The sequence below is a fragment of the Pongo abelii genome, chromosome 6, assembly GCF_028885655.2.
Source record: "Pongo abelii isolate AG06213 chromosome 6, NHGRI_mPonAbe1-v2.0_pri, whole genome shotgun sequence".
Classification (NCBI taxonomy): Eukaryota; Metazoa; Chordata; class Mammalia; order Primates; family Hominidae; genus Pongo; species Pongo abelii.
This window is the reverse complement of record NC_071991.2, coordinates 79,765,186-79,782,078: the sequence shown is the minus strand read 5'-3', so window position 1 is coordinate 79,782,078 and position 16,893 is coordinate 79,765,186. Positions and strand designations below refer to the sequence as shown.

The 16,893-nt window shown below is 39.6% G+C and overlaps 1 long non-coding RNA gene across 1 annotated transcript in view; it reads left to right on the top strand.

The window, feature by feature from the left end:
* Nucleotides 1-16,572, top strand: part of LOC129060400 (uncharacterized) — an 88,529-nt gene extending 71,957 nt beyond the window's left edge. Inside the window, exons 7-8 of the long non-coding RNA XR_010140875.1 lie at nucleotides 15,092-15,215; nucleotides 15,999-16,572. This is a non-coding gene — a long non-coding RNA (uncharacterized LOC129060400). The remainder of the gene's footprint in view (nucleotides 1-15,091; nucleotides 15,216-15,998) is intronic.
* Nucleotides 16,573-16,893: the final 321 nt, after the last annotated feature.

Genomic DNA, 16,893 nt, shown 5'->3' with positions numbered 1-16,893 from the left:
TGCCAAAATTTGGAAGGAACCAAGATGTCCTTCAATAAGTGAATGAATAAGTAAACTGTGTTATGTAAAGACAATGGAATACTATTCGGTACTAAAAAGAAATGAGCTACCCAGCCATGAAAAGATGTGGAAGAAACATAAATGCATATTTCCAGTGAAAGAAGCCAATCTGAAAAGCCTACATACTGTATGATTCCAACTATATATGACATTCTTGAAAAGGTAAAACCATGGAGATAATAAAAAGATCAGTGGTTTGTTGGAGCTCTGGGAGGAAGAGATAAATAGGTGGAGCACGGAGAACTTTTAGGGAAGTGAAAATACTCTTCCATAATACTGTAATGGTGGATACATATCATAATACATTTGTCCAAATGCATAGAATGTACAACACCCAGAGTGAGCCTTAATGTATACTACAGACTTTGAGTGATAAAGTGTCAGTGTAGGTTCATCAATTGTAACAAATGTACCACTCTGGGGAGGATATTGGTAAAAGTGGATGCTATGCTTGCTGGGGGACAGAGGGTAAATGACAAATCTCTGTACCTTCCTCTCAATTTTGATGCAAAGATAAAACTGCTGTAAAAGAAAACTTTAAAAAATGTTGCCATTATACTGTAGACATGGAGTTTGAGATTGCCCCTTTCTCTACATTCTTTTCAACATATGTATAGCTGAACTCTTAAAAGTAATGAAATTCTTTATCTTTCGGGTTAGATATGTGTTAAAAATTTTAGCACATATGTCTATAATCACTAGCGAGATGGGGAAACTTTCCATATTTCTGGACATTCGAAGTTCTTATTTTGAGAATTACCTATTTACATACTTTGCTGTTCCCTGATAGCTGTCTTTTTTTAAATTAACATAAATATTTGTATGCTTGGGATAGTAACAAATAGTCATGGTGAATATTTCCTCTCATGTGTGTTAAGTTTGGTCTGTTAAATATGTGGCAAATACATTCTCCCAATATGTTATAGTTTAGTTAACGTTTATTATGTTAAGATAGTAAGACTACTGTTTTTCAGTCTCTAGTATATTTGACAGTAGTCAAATCTGCTAGTCTTTTCATTTGTGATGCTTGCCTTTCATGTCTCGCTTAGGCTATGCACAGGTATATATGCAGATGGAGAGGCATACTTGCATTCATTTTAAAACACATAAGAACGTTTACTGTACTTAAGAGACAGAAGGCATTAGGCCAGATGATACAAGGACAATTATCATATAGGATGGATATAGCATTAGAAATTAGAGAACACACAATATAGGCTAGTGCCAGAATGGTGAATTCTGTGGTTGAGGCAAATCACAGTTTACGTAATCTGTATAGATTGTAGTAGTAATCCATTCTCTAATGCCATTGGCAATGGCATTGGATGCATGTATTGAAGATATAGTGTTGAGGGAAAGTCACCCCATATTATTCTTACTCAAATTCAGGGCTGGAGTGGAAAGGCTCTGCCATTATTGCCACTTAGCAATGGGCATAAAATATAATCAGCCTATATAATAAACTGGAAACTTATAAACTGAAATTTTAAGTCCATGTGCATATTAAAATAAGAATGAGTGAAAGAGCTACGAGTATAACAATAGTATAATGTTATCATTAAGTCAAGAACAAGAGAATTAAGGCTGACAGCCTATGCCACTGTGTCTGTGGCATGTGTAGGCTGAGGGTACTGTGACCACTGATGTGACCATTTGGTCCACTGTCCATATCTCTAATTACTGGAGTTGGGATATCACTGCTGCCAGTTAGTCACTACCAATTTCCTTTTCTCTGAATTTATATTCATCATTCAGCCCTTCAGTTCATAATTTAGTTTCCCAAGCAGACTGCCTTACTGAGAAGGCAATGATCAAGTGAACCAGTGTCGTTATTCTGATTAGCTTGGCAGATATGTATCTGTTTGTGAATTATTCAGTTCTTTAGTAAATGAGGTGATGTTTTATATCATCCCCCCACTCCATCATTCCCCTAACAACTGGTTCATATGGTAAGGGAAAGTTTACAAGCTAATACTGTATATGCAATGGCCTGCATGGCCTCGTATGTGCTGCCATTATCCAAATATCTCCACCACAAATGATTCTGTCCTTATGCTTGCAAACATTGAATAACTTTTCTTTTCCTTACTTTTACCCAGTGATATCTGCTGACCTATACACAACATTCCATGTAACACACATGTGCTGGCAATTATTGTGACAGAAAGTAGAGAGCAGGGAGAAGGGTCACAAAGGATGGAGGGAGTGAAGCATTTCACATTTTATCAAGATATGAAAACTGGCACCTAGATTTTTATGCACTGGAAATAATTATTGGTCTCATATAATTGGGTGTGAAGAAACTAGTGATTGGCAGAGAGGAATGGGAACAATCTTGAAGGTTGGAGAAGGGAGATAATATTTACAGAGGACAGAAATTTCATTGATTCAACAAAACTTTTTTTTTTTTTGAGCACTTTCTATCTGCCAGGCATTGCTTTAGGCATTTAGGATACATCAGTGAACAATAAAAACCCAATTGCCTCTCCTCTTAGGACTTAATTCTAGAAAGAAGAGTCAGACCAATAAACAGCAGACAGACCAGATGAGTAAATTACACAGTATTTTAGGAGGGGATACATACTATGGAAAAAGAAAGGGTAGATCAAGGTAAGTGGGATTGGAGATGTGAAGTGGGAGTGGGTGGGTTGAGATTTTTTAAATAGGTTGGTGATGAGGAAGAGGGATCACTGAGGAATGAAGTTGAAGTGAAGACTCGAAGGAGGTGAGGGAACAAGCCATGTTAATATCTGGAGACAGAACACTCCAGGCAGAGGGAGCCATCGGGATGAGACCCTCCACATAGCTGAGATTTTGAAAGTTTCCTGTGTTTAAGACAAAATGAAAAGAAACAAAAACCAGTGTCCTGAAAAGATCTCAAAGCCTTCCTATGCTAGCCAAAAAAGGTAAAGTTGTATATAGGTACACACTTATCCACCCGGGTAAGGGGGGTTATTCCGAGAGTTTTAGATCACGTGCAGAGACTAAAAAGAGCAAGCTTATTTGGTGACAGAGTGAGAAGGGCCACCTAACAGTCATGTACTTGCAAGGAAAGAAGACGGGGGAAAGAAGGGGCCTCTTGATAGACTTCTTAATTAGCAATTCGGCTCTTATCTCATGGGAAGTGAAACCCACTTCAGTCCAAAATGGTCTGCCAAGAAGATCCTGCTGGAAAATATTTTGATGGATTGCAAGTGGGAAGCTTGAGGCAGCCACAAGAAAGATGTTATAATCATCTCAGTTGAGATGACCAAAGCTGAAGTAGGATCATACATACATACATACATACATACAGATGAAGATATGATGACAGAGTATGCCAAGGGTCACTCATCATATTGTGTTATTTTGCAATGAGATAAGACTTTGGCAGGAAACTGTAGAATGACAAAATTCCTAGACCACGCTTGCTCTGCCACATATTTCTGTGATTTCTGGCTACAAAATCAGCTGGGGGCTCAGTTTTCTCACTGTAGAATTGGGGAATAACACCTGCTTGATCTAGTTCATAGAACTTTTGTGAGAATCAAATGATGAAACAGCAGAAACTGTTGGGTAGGTAATTAAATGCTATACAAACAGGAGACATTCTCAAAGCTTTTATTCTCACCAAATAGCTGATATAACACTTGACTTCTTTTAGTTCACACCTGAAAATAATCTGCATTTTCAAGACCAAAGTAACCTCAATCCTGGTGGGTTACTCTCTAGTCTTTTCCTCCTTTTCCTTGGTCCCCCAGTAAGGCTGGAAGGGCCAACAGGTAGGGAGAAGTTTCAGAAGAAAATCTAGCACCATGGTATAGGTTAAGAGGCAGCATAGGAAGAAAATCCATCCTCTACCTCTATTTCTTTTCGAACAGAAATAAAAGGGTATGGTGTCTGTGTTCCAGCATCTGCTCCCAGGTTTTGATTTTTCTGTGACTCAGGAGAAGACAGAGGCTAGTAGCCTGGCCTCCCCAATGCCCGGGCTCTCCCCTTCTGGGTTCTTATCAGAGAGAGTCTGGCCCACTGATCCCAGCCACAGGCTTGCTTCTCTCCTCCATGGCTGATTGTCCTGAGAGCCCCATAATTCTCAAGGTCAGACCTTTCCATTCAATGCTGAAGCTGACAAATCTAATCTCTCAGGCAAACAGGTTATTTTGCTGCAAAACCTCACAAAAAAAGGGGAGGGACATTCCCCTTGGCTTGAAATTTTAAGCTACTTTGAGTCCAAGCTCACAGAGCATCTCTATGATTTTCTTCGAGGGGGCCTGAGGGCATAAAAGGAGGGCCTGCCATCTCTTATTGAATATCCCCATTTCCAGCCTCAGTCAGACCACTCAGAACACACTCTCTCCAGATTTTATCAGCTTAAACCCGGAGCAGACATGTGGTGTGTGAAAGGATGTAGGTTGTTATTCAGTGCCTCTGGCATATCATGTTAAGATGAAAAACACAAGTTTGCTACTTAAAGGGGAATTGTCAGTCCAAGGTCATCATTCCCCAGCAGGCCATGGTACAAGCCACACCACAAATACCCATTCTGGGTGTGGGACAAGCATCTGGTTAGTTTCTCCATTTGAGAGAAGCACAGAGAACGGCATTTCCTCCAAATACCAGATCAATCATTTAGGGGCAATTCATCTTTTACTAAAATGATCTCAAGTTCACGACTAATAGGACCACAGCTGCCTTTTTTATGGCTGAGTTACCCACACACAACTCGGCACCGTATTTTCGGTCAGGTCACAACTGCGTAATGGGGCCTCAAACTTGGCAGTTTCATGTTCTTCTGTCTTTTCCTTTCCCAACCCACACTGAATTACACGCTGACCAAAGCTCCCCTGGAGTCACATGGAATGAGAATTTGGCTCCAAATATCCAAATTTGCAGCCCAAAATGGAGGCGTCCCTGGGCCGACTAAGTTTTTCCATTTCACTTCCTGGGGTTTGCCATTCTCTGTGCAGAATTCAGGCTGCATTTTCCTGTTGATGGTCCAGGTTATGCAAATGTAGATAGGAGAGTCTCAACAAATGTGTCCAGATGGCCCTTACACTATAGAGTTACCCCAAATTCAAGAACAAAATGAGACAAAATTATTTACAGCATGAACTTGAACTGTAAGGAGTACAGAGGGAAACAGATCTTAGAGAAAGAGAAGAAAAAGTAAATAAAATTTTGTCTCTGTTTCCCCTCTTTTCAAAGTCAATTTTGCCAAATTGTTAATTATCCTCGAAAGGATATTAAGGGCAGTCAGGAGGAAGTCAATGTTAGTATTTTGGATACCCTGGCATACATCACGTGTAGTCCCTGGGACATCCAAGATGACACAGACTGACATGTTGCTTCAGGCACATGCTCTATGTTACCATTATATTTGCGTAACTGATCCATTCCTGGCATATATAGCCCTGACCTCTGGGTGCTGAGGGATTAAAATATCAGTCACGGGGCTCAAACTGTTGTCCTTATGTAGATGAATGTTAGCTTCTCCTATTTGGCAGTTTGTGTCCTAAACTTTTAGTTTGCTCTAACGATGATTGCCCAAGTCAACTAGTAGGCACTGTTCTGAGGACCAGGTCATTGAGATTTACTGCTTTGCATTTTTGCCTTCATAGTTCTACATTGCACGATTAGCACTCCACCATGGGACTACTGCCATGCCAGGTCCATATGCAGAGCTCAGCACTGTGCTTTCTGCAAAAAAAAAAAAAAAAAAAATGTTGTTGGGGTCAGGCGAGGTGGCTCACACCTGTAATCTCAGCACTTTGGGAGGCCAAGACAGGCAGATCACCTGAGGTCGGGAGTTTGAGACCAGCCTGACCAACATGGAGAAACCCTGTCTCTACTAAAAATACAAAAAAAAAAAAAAAAAAAAATTAGCCGGATGTGGTGGCACATGCTTGTAATCCCAGCTACTCCAGGGGCTGAGGTGGGAGAATTGCTTAAACCCGGGAGGCGGAGGTTGCAGTGAGCCGATATCACACCATTGCACTCCAGCCTGGGCAACAAGAGTGAAACTCCACCTCAAAAAAAAAAAAGAAAGATGTTGTTTAAGTGATACTGAGGTGCTGATACCATTCTTCTTGGATCCCACTTTATCATGAATCCATCCTCCATGTTGCCACTAGGCTACTTCTGCTTAACAATCTGTGAAGATGAACTGTGGCTCAGCTTTGTGTTATTTGCCTAAGGATGTCTTCATTCAAATCTTTGACAAAATAATGAACAAGAAGACACAGAGGACAGAGCTATGTGATGTTTCACTACAGATGTTCTTCTAATTTTCACCTAAACTTATAGATCTAGTTCTCTCTATATATTTTTGCTTGCAAGAATCTCAACCAAACTTAGTTTGACATAAACTTATTGAGATCTAGAAACTGGAATAAATAAGGAAAACATTGTTCCAACTTTCAAAGGACTTCCAGTCTGATGAGAGTATATATGGTGTGTCTGATGGAGGCAGTGGTTGGGGATCAGGGAAGTTGGTAGGGAAGAGGAGTAAGAGGCGGGGCTTAGATTACCACATAAATAGTCACAGTTCAAAGCATAAAAAATTTTACCTGAGGAGTGCAAAGTGGCCCAAGGTTCAAAAGAGGGAAAGATTACATTTTACTAAGGAAGTTCAGGGCAATGGCATAAATCAGCATATTTCTTGGTTCCCCACATCACTCTGATCATCGTTCTCCTCTCTTTACAGCTTTTGTTGTGGTTCAGACCATTCGCTTATTCAACATTTCCCTTTCCTGACCACAGCCACCCACCAACTCCTGGATACTCTTCCACCTTCAGCACCTGCCCAGTCTTCTCCCTATCTTTTCTACCAGCTATCATCCTCAAAAACTATTGAATGTTGTTGACATTCAAATATGCTGGCTCCTTCATTATCAACTCCAAACTCAGCTACCCTCTGATGTAGTCAAAACTTAGTCTCCATCACCCCTTGAAGTGGTTCCACCCCAATGACACAAACTTAAACATTTCTCCTATTATTTCTCTTACCAGATGATGCATCTCACCCCTCTTTCATTTCTCACTTACGTTTAACAAACTTTGTTTTGTTTGTTGCTTTCATTGTGATCTTCATTTTTTCCCTTGGATGTTCACAATATGCTTCACCTCTGTCCCCTTTTGGGTTTGTTGTCCTCTTCTTCCCTAACCTGGAGTTTCTGGTTAGCCTATTAAACATGGCACTTCTTATGTAGACTTTTTGGACATGCTGCCATGCTCTGTCTCTGTCAATCTTCAACTGCCTCGCTTTTGTGAGGGCTTTCTGGCTACACTTCCAATCCTTCTACTCATCTCTTGCAGATGCCCTGAAGCATTTCTACATCCACCATTTCATACCTTTATTTCTCTCCTCCGAATTCTCAACATCACCCCTAAGACAGGACCTCTTCTCTTAATTCATTGAAAAGATACAGACCAAAGCTGCTCAATAGAACTCCTGTGATGATGTCAGTGTTTTATATTTGCATTACGCAATATGGCAGCCAGTAGGCATGTACAGCTATTGCACACTTAAAGTGTAGCTAGTAAGACTGAGGTACTGGATGTTTTATTTTAATTTATTTTAATTAACTTAAATTTAAATAGCAACGTATAGCTAATAGCTACTCTATTCCATGCCACAGGTATAAATCAGTGCTGTCCAATAAAAATATAATTATTTCATATATCATTTCAAATTTTCTGGTAAGTACATTTAAAAAGTAAAAATGAACAGGAATTATTTTTATATGATTAATAACATTACTTTCATTTAATTAATATATTTAACCCATTATATTAAAAAATTATTATTTCATTAAGTAGTCAACATAAAAATTATTGATGAGATGTTTTATAATCTTATTTCATGCTAGATTTTCAAAATCTTGAATGTATTTTATGCTTCTAGAACATCTCAATTCAGATGCTAGATTTTTGTGGGAATTATTTGATCTGTATTTAAATATCATAAAACTTACAGTTGAAAACACAGATTTATACCAAGTTGTTCAAAGCATACTTAAAATTTTTCATTAACAAAATGAAATATCAGTTTTTCCATATCCATTTCAATTAATTAAACTTAATTAAATTAAAAATCTATGTCCTCAATCAGATTAGCCACATTTCAATTGCTCAACAGCTGCAGGCTGCTGGTGGCTGCCATATTGAACAGTGCACTACAGGTGGCTGATTCTTCTCCAGCCTCAAGTCTCTGAATGTCTTGACCCTGGCCCTTCCTTTGCAAGTTTGTCTAAGGAAGACACATCTTCCTTAACCACCCTCATCCCCACTGCTCCTTTAAACCTTCTCTGCGTGCCAATTTCAGGCTCTTATATAAACAATTACCCCTCCCTTTTCTTATTCTCATCATTGATCTTGTCTAGTCCTGACTCCTTTTTTTTTTGGTTAGAAATGTAATTCTGGGCCCTGTACCAGACCTAAAGAATCGGAAACTCTGTGGGTGGGACCCAGCTGTCTGTGTTTTAACAAACCCTCCAAGCGATCCTGAGGCACTTGCGAGTACACGTGCAGATTCACAAAAAGTAATAAAAGTGGTTACTTCTGTATGGAGTGGAGGCTGGGTACAACTCAGATAGAGAGAAGACTGGAAGTGAGTTCTTTTACATTGTTGTGATTTTGAACCATCTGAATGTTCAACTCAGATTTTTAAGAAGAAGGAGGATATTTAGAACATACTGGTGGCCTCTTCTCACCTCTTTTTCATTTGATCTTTGGTAGGGCTTGGACCTTAGTAAAATTAAAAAGGTCTCCAAGTGATCTTATAAAGCAGGGGTCTCCACCCCTGGCCCCAGGCTGGAATTGGGCTGCATAACAGGAGGTCAGCAGCAGGCAAGCCAGAATTACTGCCTGAGCTCTACCTGCTGTCAGATCAGAGGGGTGTTAGCTCCTCATAGGAATGCCAACCCTATTGTGAACTACACTTGCAAGGGATCTAGGTTGTGTGCTTCTTATGAGAATTTAATTAATGCCTGATGATCTGAGGTGGAACAGTTTCATCCCGAAACCATCCCCCAGTCCATGGAAACATAGTCTTCCACAAAACTGGTCCCTGGTGCCAAAAAGATTGGGGACCACCGCTGTAAATTGCACAATGCAATGTATTCTAGTATATTCACAGGGTTGCACAAGTTGCACAATCATGACGTCAATTCATTTTAAAATCTTTTTATCACCCCCAAAAGAAACCTCATACCTATTAGCAGTCATTCCCATGACCTCAAACCAACCCCTGTCAAACTTTATTATTTTTAAACAATAATTCTTTACTAGCAATGTAGAAAATAATATCACTCACCATTATATATTTAGGTGAAGTGTATTTTTCAGACATTGATATGACTTTTGACAGTGACAAAACAGTTCTCTGGGCACAGGTACCTCCTTAGGCCTAAAGCATTTATTATTTTTTTTAAATTTTCAAAACCATAGAGTATGCAAAGTTTCTGCAAACAATAGACAAAGTTGCTTTTGACTTGGAGGTGAAATGAGTCCTCAATATAAAGAGAAAATGGTCTCTTCTTATTCCCAACTACCAGTAAAAGATTCCCAATTTACGTGGGGGAGAGGGAGGCATAGAAACAAGTCAGGAAGTGCTCAATGAAGACCACCACCCAAACTAAACCAGAAAGAAAAAGAAGGGTCCTGGTAGCTTCCTTTGACTCAGACCAGGCTGAGTATCCTAGGAAAAGTCAGGGAAAGCCACCAGGGCAAACAAAAGACTTCCTTGGAGGCAACTTTCCAAACAGTGCCTTCCTTGATCTCTTGGGGCCAGAGGATGATAAAATGGTTTGTGGGCTCTGGCTGGTGCCACAGTGATGAGAAGCTGCACATGACTCCCCCAAGCCCTCCCCTCTCCTTTCTCCTTTCAGAGGGTGGCTTTGTTCTTCCCAGCCCCTAGGGCTTGTGTTCTGTGGGAGGTTAGGACAGTTTTTGTTATCTAGTAGACATATTAGTTTTAATGACAGTCATCCTCCTTCTCCTTAAAAAAAAAAAAGTTATTGCTCATGATTTTGTCCCTTGCTCTAAAAATGTAAGCTTTAAAAGGAAAGGAAGAAGACGTGGGTAAAAGAAAGGCAAGAATATACCAACAGGGAAGTAAAATGATGACCCATAAACCATCCCTCAACCAGCGCCACAGAGTTCTCTTCCAAAACTCTGTGAACATAAAGAAACGTATTTCCTCGTATGTGCACCAAGAAAGTTAACTTAGGTTGGTACATAAAGAGCCCTGAGATGAAAGATATATAATGCATACCTTGAAGGGGAAGAGAAGGAAGGGAAACATGCAAAGAAATGAAATGAGAAAGGAGGATGGTGGAGGGAAAGGGAAAAAAAAATCCCTAGCTAATAACGTGTTCTTGCCCTCCTTCCTAACACAACGACACGTGACTTAATGAAGCCAGGGAGTTCTGAGACTGATGTAAAAGTTCCAAAAAAAATATTCTGCGGCAAAGGCCCCTGGGTAAACGGTGTCACTTCTAATTTCTCTGGTTCCCATGATTTAGAGCAGACCCAGGATCTGAAATTCACACCAGCTTTTTGTGTACCAGGGTGCAGGTAACAAGGGCCCAGGCTTGGGGAACAGGGACATGGGCTTCCTATGTGATTTTACCACTGCAGCCCTGCTTTGTCTCACATTTAAAATAATTTGCCAGGTAAAAATAAACTTCTCAGAATCACAGAATGAAAAATGTACTTAACAATTCAATCCCTGTAAGTTTGGGATTGACAGAGAAAGTGCAGCCAAGGCTAATTAAATTACCCAACGTGTATTTGAATGGTGGTTTCACTAGCAAGTTTATTAATTCACATCGTTATCATTGTTATTATTGCCACAACTGGTAAATTATGCTTTTCATGAGATAACAAAATGTGCAGACTGTTAGCTCTCGGTTATACCCTGCTTAGCTGTTGTTTTCTCTCCTGAGTGCCATTCTTAGACAGCAAACCTCATTTGTTCTAAATTCCACATCCCCAGATGGCATGTTCTGAGTTATTTTTTGTTGTTGTTGTTACTCTTTGGAAATAATTAAAATCTATAAAGGGTTTTTGTTTTCCTTCTGCTTTTGCCAGTAATTCTCACAATAGGAATATGTGTGGTTCATGATATCAGCTCCTTGCAGGATAATGTTTCTGTATTTTGCTGATTTGTAAAACTCATACTCCCAGGTTCAAATCCAGTGGAATCAGAACTGCTTTTTAATCTCTCAGGGACAATTTATGGTATATGTATAGAAGTTTTGTGCAGTCAGATTGGCTTCATGTTATTAAACCTCAGTTGCCAATTGTATGTATGCTCATTTGCCCAATAATTTTGTGGGTTGTTTTGTTTTGAGACAGGGTCTCACTCTGTCACCCAGGCTGGAGTACAGTGGCGTGATCTCAGCTCACTTTAACCTCTGCCTCCAAGGCTCAAGCAATCCTCCTACATCAGCCTCCTAAGTATCTGGGACTACAGGCATGCCACCACGCCTGGCTAATTTTTGTAATTTTACTAGAGACTGGGTTTCACCATGTTGGCCAGGCTGGCCTTGAATTCCTGGACTCAAGCAATCTGCCCACCTCAGCCTCCCAAAGTGCTGGGATTATAGGCATTACCCACCATGCCCAACCCTGCCCAATAATTCTGGAAAAATTTGAGAAGACTGAAATGAGCAAAACTTAGTTGTAAGATACATCAGACAGGCATGCCATCTTGATTCAAAAACAACCTACAAAATTTGTGCAAGACACTTTCTAAATCTGGGATAAAACAATTTTGACATCTAGGCTTGCTACTTTAGGTGTGGTCCCTAGACTAGCAGCATTCATATCACCTGGGAGCTTGTTAGAAATGCAGAATCTCAGACCCATCCCAGACCTACTGATTCAGAATCTGCAGTCATCAAGATCTCCATGTGATGCACATACACATTAAAGTGCTAGAGTATGGAGGAGAGAGATGTCTTCTCATCCTATACCCACCAGCAGCATCCTACCACCGTGGCTTTCTGCATTAAATATTGAAATATATACCATTTGATAATCTTAGATATTATATTCTAAAATATATTCCCGTACCTAATAAATTTAATGCAATTTACCCAAAATATATTTCAAAAACTTAAGCAACACTAATGAAACATCTATTGCCAATACAGTCTATCCTGCAACTCATTTTGGTTTGGAAGAAAGAATGAAGTGTATTGGATGGTACTTAGGTAACTGACCTCATCCCTTATGATACAAAATCACTTTTTTAGTCCATGTCCCAGGGTTTGGCTAACATTGCATAATGAGAAAAGTTTTCAGGATATAGCAGCTTGTAGACATTCCTTCCCTCCTTCCAATCTTTTTAGAAGACAAAAGAAAAAAGAAAGGATAAAAGATTGTATAACTTAATTTTTTAAATTAAAAATGTTAATTTATAAAGTAAACAAAATGCCAGTTTGAAATCCACTTTTTTCCCTACCGTGAAGGCCTCCTTGAATTTCATACCATATCAAAAGTAGCATATTTATGAACTACTTCTACTAATAACACCATTGTGTATTTATTTGCTGGATCATAGTTACAAAGTACTTTTGCATATTGTAATAACATTTCTCTTCTAATTTTCATCTCAAACTAAAAATCAGTTATCTCTTCTTCATAAAAATATTCATGTAAAATAATTTGGTATTTCAATTATCATAAGTACGGCAAAAATTTTTGCATTAGGAATAAAATGTATGTCACTCATACTACTGCAGCTCTTGATAAAAAAAAAAAGATTGTAGTTCTTGAAGAAGGGTTCTCACTTAGAATTATTTGGAGTACAGAAAAGTCTCATTTCTAAAAAAGACCATCACTTTACAGAAATAGTTGTCCAAGTGTTTTACACTCACTTCAGCAATCATTGAGGAGATACAAATAAAATGTTTTTCATGTATAGTAACTGTGATCCTCTTCTAAAAACAAATACACACTTTGGGTTTAAAAATTATCTTGGTGATATATAAAGGAAGAGCTTTCACTGTGGTACTAATGCATTCTGAATTACAGTAGAGGAGCTCTGGGAATCCCTGGCTCCTAGCATAAAAATAGTTGTACAACTTCCTTCCTGAAACACTGTGCAGAAGATGCTACTTAACTCATGGGAAAACTCTCAACTAGCATTCATGGATATCTGAAGATGGCACAATTTGATTTGTTTTAGACATGATTCTTGGCGGTGGTTCTTCGTGGCTCCAGCTGGTGTTACCATTGTAACATGACAATGAGGAAAGGCCAAGATTACAGTTGATCTAGCCCCTGGTGCTGAGGAAGGGCAAGATTGCTAGGAAAGGCCATAACTTGTCTGGACTGGGTGGGTGGCAATTGACAGCTGGTGGTGGCAGAGAAGCAGCAGAGAGGGAATGAGCAGGAACTTGAGGGGATATGGTGAAAGAGTAGCTGCTGGTGGTGGAGGTCAAGGTGTGCTACAGCATAAAACAATGCCTGGAAGTAGCAGAGCTTGGCCACATCCACCACAGGTGAGGGCCCCATGGAGGTCTCATCCAGGGAACCTGGGAACTGAAACCAGGTCCAGGAAAACAGAGTGCGTGCTATGATCCCAGGAAGTGGTTTTAAGAGGTCTGCCAGAGAACATGAGAAGCACATTCCTAGTTTGGGATCTGCTGGGAACAAAAAGAAGCACAAGCCCCAGGAATTTGCCTGGAAGTCATAGTAAATGTCCCTCAGGTATCAGGGGCAACAAGGTCCTCATGAGGGATAAACTGTCCCATTGATGCCTCATTCCCAGTGATTCCATTTCTCTAGTGGCCAAAGACCAGAAAACAATTCAGTGTAGCATTCCTAAGCAGGATTCCACCAGAACGTCTGATGGAGCTGAAAAAACATTGATCCATTATAGTGCCTGTAAGTTGCCTAGGAGTGGATTCAAAACATCTGAGAAGGATAGGGAGTAGGCAAGAGTACATGAGAAGAGTTGACACTGTGTAAAATTAAGAGAACAATCCATCTGGGTTGGGGTGGGGGAAAAGGGATTCCTTGTTCTGCTAAGTTGAGCTGGGTCTTAAAGAACATGATCATCATGAGCGGAAGAGAAAAGGAACATTTATTTAACACACAGTTAGTCAGGCACCATGCCCAAAACAATCAAAACTGTTGCCATAATCTGGATCTGGATCATAGAATTTAGCTATAGGGGAAGGGAGAAAGACTATCTTCTAGAGATTTTAGTTTCTAAGAGCTAAAAGTCATGCTGGAGATATTATTATGGATGAAGTAAGCCATAAGGGATAGAAAGACGACCATATAAACATGAAAGCACTCTGAAAATTATAAATATGGATTGCACATATGAAAATTCATGCTCTAACAGGAAAAATATGAATGAAGATTCTTTGAGTGAGATCAAGGCTAATGGCTTTACATTGAAAATGCACAACAGGCCAGGTACAGTGGCTCAGGCCTGTAATCCCAGCACTTTCGGAAGCTGAGGCAGGAGGATGGCTTGAGACCAGGAGTTCAAGACCAGCCTGGGCAACATGGTGAGATCCTGTCTCTATAAAAAATACAAAAACAAAAAACAAACAAACAAAAAGAAAAACTAGTCAGGCAGGGTGGTGTGCATCTGTAGTCCCTCCCAGCTACTCAGAAGGCTGATGTGGGAGGATTGTGTGGGCCCAGGAGGTCAAGACTGCAGTGAGCCGTCATCGTGTCGCTGCACTCCAGCCTGGGCGACAGTGAGACTCTGTGTGGAAAAAAAAAAAAAAGGAAATGCACAATAATTATTCATATGTCTATCAATCTTTGAAAGAAAACTTCCTAAGAGTTAAAATAAGAATACATGACAAGGATCAGAACATGTAGATGCTCAGTGTTAAAGAAATTTTAACATTTACCCTATTATTACTGGTAGTTAATATGGCAAGAATCTAGACATTTCAGAATTTCTATGTGCATTTCTAGAAAATATTATGAATGGCAATACTAAACACCTTCTCTATAAGAATCAAGGTACTATTTAGTTCCCAATATTTTTATCACTTTCATTTTTATCCCTATTAAGTATTTTTACAGATCTAATTGAAATGTCTTCATCTGCTCTGTGAAGACTTCCTCAATTCTTCTGGAAAGTTAGTCTTCCTTTTCTTGGGATCCTATGGCCTCTGCTCAGTCCTCCCTGGGACATTGTAAGTGATCTACCCTCTGTTTGCCTCACCCATTAGGTTCCGAGCCCCTTGATACAGGGGCTGTATTAATATATCTTTAAGGTCTGGCAGTATGTGGCAGAATACAGGCTTTCATTTTCCTAAATTCAAACAAGCTAAAACATGTTTTAAAAAAATCATTAGTATTAAAAAAATATTTTCTGGGATGAGCCCAAAGTTCTGCTTTATTCACTTTTCCCAAATTAATTTTTTACATTGCCAAGGCAATATAAAAAGACACAGAAAAGTTTGAAAAAAAAAACCCTCTGATTCCACCTCACAGTCATTGCTAATATTTTGGTAAGAGTAATAAGCGTTCAGTGTTGTCTTGGACACCAGATGACACTTGAGGTTGTCTTCATGGAGCATTACAAAATAAACAATGTTTACTATGAGAATTTGAGTGCTGCTGCTCAGCTTTTCTTTCATAAGCCCTCAGATATAATATTTCTTAACCTTCTTCATTGGGGAACATTTAAAAATGGTGCATGTTCATTGTTGCCAACATTCCTGACTGGTAAATTGATAAATAGATCTTCCTGTTGTAGTTCTTGCACCTGCATGAGGCTGTCTTCCATAACATGCTTAGCCAGGGTGTAATGGATGCATCTGCTTTATGAGTTAACTGACAGAATTTGTTTATAAACCCACTGAAGAGCTAAATGAAGCAAAATCCATTATCGTACTTGCTAATTACATTTCATTTCAGCTGAAAGCTTATTACAGATACAGCCTGAAAACCCGACTTTTTAATTTTGTTTACAGCCACTTCTGCTTTGACTTCAAACCCTAGAAGATGTTTTTCTCCACAAAATTCAGGAGGATCAAAGCTGGCTGGAGGACTCTGTGGTATTGGTTAATATCTCCTGAACTGCACTTGCTAATAAGAAAAGACTTTTACTTCCGCTACAGATTGGTATCACTACTTGTTCTAATGGACTCCTTAAACATCCAGAAATGCACAATATTTTCTTTCACTTGCCTTTAACTCACCACTTTCTGGGAGGAAGTTCCATCTCTTATACACCCAGCAATATGACTGTAAGCACAAAACAAGCTGACCCCCAACGCCACATATATCTGAACTAGCCATATTCTTAACACTGTCACGTCAGCTCAGATGTGCTCTCCTCCTTTTTCATCAAAACGAAACTGTCCCCAGAATGTCATTAACCACTAGCTTTGTGTGTTTTCAGGAATGGCAAAACCCAGCTGACCTTGGCTCCATTGTTAGTTGACCCTTCTCACATTCCCCCTAAAAAGCAATTTTCTCCTCCCACCATCTCCATCAATCTAGAGTCATCAAAGATGATCATTACCTGCTACTGCCTTCTAGAAGAGTCACCTGCAAAATTGCTGTTCTGTATAGTGACCCTGAATCTCTAGGCTGTTTAATTTATTTCACTTCTTTATAATTAAATTAGACTGTCTTATATTTGTGTATTATGGTTACTTCTTCCTTAGCTTCTCCATTCTACCACAGCTGCAGATGCTACCTCAGAAATCCATCATAAGCTTGTGAAGGTAGCAGAAACAGCAGGCGCTGAATTATCTGGATATCGCTGACAAAGGCTTTGTTATTCCCTTCTTTGGTATCCCTACAGGGCAATTTTCAAAGTCCCTGGAGTCCTCTGGGGGTCCCTAAGATACTTCAAAGGGG